The 4,309-nt window shown below is 47.5% G+C and overlaps 1 protein-coding gene across 5 annotated transcripts in view; it reads right to left on the bottom strand.

The window, feature by feature from the left end:
- The window catches only part of NDRG3 (NDRG family member 3), a 60,176-nt gene extending 57,192 nt beyond the window's left edge, over positions 1-2,984 (bottom strand). For 2 of the 5 annotated variants that reach the window (XM_040247377.1, XM_040247380.1), the window contains exon 1: positions 2,916-2,984. The gene's annotated coding sequence lies outside the window, so the exon portion shown is untranslated. Of the gene's footprint in view, positions 1-1,909; positions 2,050-2,915 lie in introns of those variants that run through there. The other 3 variants (XM_040247381.1, XM_040247379.1, XM_040247378.1) reach the window with 3 other exon arrangements.
- Between the last annotated feature and the right edge of the window lie 1,325 nt (positions 2,985-4,309).

Below are 4,309 nucleotides of genomic sequence, written 5' to 3'. Positions count from 1 at the left end.
TCACCCCTGTTTCACAAATATTAAGAGCTGGGCTTCCCTGGTGGCTCAGACAGTAAAGAATCCGTCTGCAAATGTGGGAGACCTGGGTTCAGTCTCTGAGTTAGGAAGATCCTCTGGAGGAGGGCATGGCAACTCACTCCAGTATTCTTGCCTGGAGAATCCCCATGAACAGAGGAGCCTGGCGGGCTACAGACCATGGGGTTGCAAAGAGTCGGACACAACTGAGAGACTAAGCACACATACAAGGATGAATTCACTGGAATATTGATAAACTTTTAGTGGATAAAAAAGTCTACATTCAAGTTGAAGCACCAGTTCTATAACCCTGGCCTTGGACAAGTTCCCTTCTCAGGAAGAAGTCTACAAAAGCAGCACAGCTGGACTCAATGACTTGATGCTTCCTTTCAGCCTTGGGCAATGTATAATTTTATGAAATGTACCACATTGGAATATCGTATTTCATTATGTTTGAGTATACCATTATACACATTGCTTTGCTTATAATGCTATTATGGTGATTTTTAGACTTGAGTTACAGTTAGGAATAATATTTCCCAGTTAGCTAGTAAGCTCTTTGAACAAGAACTATGAGAATCTTACACCATACCCAGCACCATTCCTTACACATAACAGCTCAATCTATTTGCAGATTATTTGGAAAAAAAATCTTTTAAATTAATTATTTATATAGAAAGCCTATGCAACCATCTACTGCCTCCCAAACGGCCCTTTGAATATTTATTGTTATAAGTACTATGAAGATTTACAGTAAAATTGTGAGTACTCTAATAACACTGGGGCAGTCAGCCACATACGGCAAAAGAAGGTAAAACTGAATCTTACATGTATTTGTGCTAGTCACTCAGTCGTGTCCGACTCTTTACAACCCCATGAACTCTAACCTTCCAGACTCCTCTGTCCATGGGATTCTCCTGGCAAGTACAATACTGGAGTGGGTTGCCAGTTCCCTCTCCTACATGTATTTAGGGACAGACTAAAAACCTATACGCCTGTGGCTACCTTCGTGCAACATGCAAATAAAAATTGCCCTGTACAATTAAGCAACATATACCAATTCCACTCTTGGGGATAAACAGTCTTCTTGACTTAGGACCTTTTTCTGCAAATTATCAGACATAAGAGGGTGGACTAGAGACCTCTGAGTGGTATGTTGTTGAATGACCAGAAGTTGAATCTAAAGAGAAGGCCAGCAAAAAGAAATTGAAGGGCAGAATGAAGGAACAGAAGGGCAGCAGGAAAACATCACTCTTTGAGGAATACAAAGGAACTGTGGAAATTCACTGATTCTTTCCCAGGGCCTACAGTGAGCCAAGCACTTGGGGCTGCAAAGATGCTCCCTGACCTCAACAGGCTGATAGTCCTAAGAATAAGACTGAAGCCTCTACCCTACCTACCTATCTACCTACACACACACATACACACAAGCGCACAGGCACACATGTATGTGTGTGTATGTAATTCTAATTGGGAAAATCAAGCAAGGAAGGCTTCACAGAAAAGGTGGTAAGTTATGGAGCTTTGAAGTACGCAGGAGAATTTGCTAAGGATTAGGGGAAAAAAAGACAGTTTGAGCTATTTATTGGGAAAGAAACATTCCCATATTTTTACAGCTGTTCCTTTGGGAACTTGAAATCGGTGAAGCTTCTTATATTCAACACTACTTTGTCAAGGATCTCTTTCTCTTTTTACTTCATCTTAAATGAGAGGTTCAAGCCCAGCACTGGAATAGAGCCAGAAAGCCCCAGGATAAAGGGAGTGCTCACCAGATTTGTTCTTTCACCTCCAAATCCAACCAGCCCAGCTCTATCACTCTTGACCTCCGGGTAGCAGAAAAGGAAGGGTAATAATGTCCTCTGGGGGTAAAATCTGGACCCAAGACAAGGCTTACCTCTGTTCTGCCAGTAAGCCACCGTCCCTGCTCCTAAACCAGGAGGCTCCCAGTTTACCTGACAGAGAGGCCAGCTCTGCAGGAAAAAAGCTGCATGAAAAGGAAAGAGGACGCATCTGATGGCGAAGCGCTGAGGTACTGAGATAATCTTAAAATGTTTACGAAGACCCCTGGCACACCTGCAAGCGCTGGGTGAACGTGAGCTCTTAAGAATAATGCTGTTACCATGATTACAGTTAACACCTCAATTGTACTTCATCAACAAGAAAATGCTGTTTTTGCAGCCTACTTTTATGACGTTGAAGAATCTCCGGAGATGCGAGTGTATTTCAGATTTTTTCCAAAGGAACAAAACCGCACTAGCCTGAGAGCCCTCGACCCTGAGTTCCAGAGCCACTCCAGCCTCTCGTCTGGCGCGTGACCTTGGGCAGGGAGCCTCACCGCTCGGTGCCTCAGTTTCCTCATCTGTAACCTGGGGCTAAGAAGCTGCTCCCTCGCATGGTCGCCGCGGGGTACAGCCAGAGGGTACTCTTGACCGCACCAGGACCCCATGGGTGCAAGGCGAGCTCTCGGCGCATCTTCCAGGTTCCCCACCCGCCTACCCGGCTCCCGGGCAGACGGAGCAGACGAATGTCCGACACCGAGGCCCACCGAGCTCCGCCGACTGCAGAGCAGGAGCGGGAAAGGGGGTCGCGCCTGCGGAGGGTCCGAGGCTGAGGTGCTGGGCACCCAGAGGCTCGGCCGCTGCCGCCTGCACGCCGTCGCCAGCGGGTTCGCGGTGAGCCCCGCCGCCCAGGTGAGTAGCGGCCGAAAGAGGCCGGGCTGCTCCGGGTCCCCAGGCGACGAGGGCGGAGGGCGCCCGAACACTTGGTGGAGGCTGGCAGCGCTCACCCAAGCCCCGGCGCGCTGGGGTGATGAGGCAGGGAAGGAGAAGGCAAAGGGAACGACGACCCCACAGACAGCACGGCGCGCCCACAGCCAACCAGGCTGAGGCGCTCACACTCACCTGAAGCTCGGGCAACCGCCGTCAGCGCAGCACCGGCGGCGGCGGCAGGAGTGGGGCGGGGAAGGCTCTGCGCCCGCGCAGGCGCGCTGAGGACGCCAGGCAGCGCACGCGCACTGTGCCTGCCCGGCTGGGGAGCTATGGAGATGATGGTTGAGTTGGCGCCATCTTCGGCATACAGTGATTTTCTTATTGTTTGTGGTTTTAGCTTCCCTTGGCTAGCTCTAGTCTTAAAGTGTTGAATGGAAAATAAATAATTCATACGTTTTTATTTGCTGTGCTGTTCTTAGTAGTGTGTTGAAATCTCTGGTTTTGCTCCCTCCCACCAGGGGAAATAAATCAGTCCTTTGTCCAGCATACCCACGCGGTATATGCTGCTTGCCCCTTTAGTCTTCTAGTCTCTGTCATCAGATCGATTGTTTGGATACGGAAGTGTTTGTTTCAAGTAACCCTTACTTTGCTTGATAATGGCCCGAAAGTCCAAAAGTGGTATTGCTAGTGATGTGGAGAAGCCACAAAGGGTGAAAGTTCTCAAATTAGTAAGAAAAAAACAGGCATGCTGAGGTTGCTAGGCTCTGTGGTAAGAATGAGTTTTCTGTCAGGGACTTCCCTGGTGGTCCAGTGGCTAAGACTCTGAGCTCTCAACGCTAAAGGTCCTGAGTTTGATCCCTGGTTGGTGAATTAGATTGCATGTGTTGCAACCAAGACCTGGTGCAGCTAAATAAAATTTTTTTTTTTAATTGAATTTTCTGTAAAATTGCAGGGAAAAAAAATTGTGCTTTTAGGTCACACTTCAAACTGCTTAAGTTAGGGCCACAGTGCATAAAAGGTGCTTAGTTAAGAATGAAATACACCTGAAACTATCACAGCCTTGTTAATAAACTATTCGTTGTTGTTCAGTCCCTAAGTCTGTACAACTCTTGTAACCCCATGGGCTGCAGCACACCAGGTTTCCCTGTCCTTCACTATCTTATGGGGTTTGCTCAAATTCGCGTCCATTGAGTCAGTGATAATATCTAGGCATCTCATTCTCTGCCACCCTCTTCTTTTGCCTTCAGTCTTTCCCAGGATCAGGATTCTTTCCCAGTGAGTCGACTCTTCACATCAGGTGGCCAGAGTACTAGAGCATCAGCTTCAGCACCAGTCCTTCCAGTGAATATTCAGGGTTGATTTCCCTTAGGATTGACTGGTTGGATCTCCTTGCAGTCCAAGGGACTCTCAAAAGTCTTCTCCAGCACCACAATTCCAAGGTATCAATTATTCCACACTCAGCCTTCTTCATGGTCCAACTCACATCCATACATGACTACTGGAAAAACTGTAGCTTGGACTATATGGACCTTTGTCGGCAAAATGATGGCTTTGCTTTTATAGTAATAAACTATACTTCAATATAA

Source organism: Oryx dammah, unplaced genomic scaffold, assembly GCF_014754425.2.
Source record: "Oryx dammah isolate SB20612 unplaced genomic scaffold, SCBI_Odam_1.1 HiC_scaffold_10, whole genome shotgun sequence".
Taxonomy (NCBI): Eukaryota; Metazoa; Chordata; class Mammalia; order Artiodactyla; family Bovidae; genus Oryx; species Oryx dammah.
Note: the sequence above shows the minus strand (reverse complement) of the source record. Positions and strands in the feature narration are given on the sequence as shown.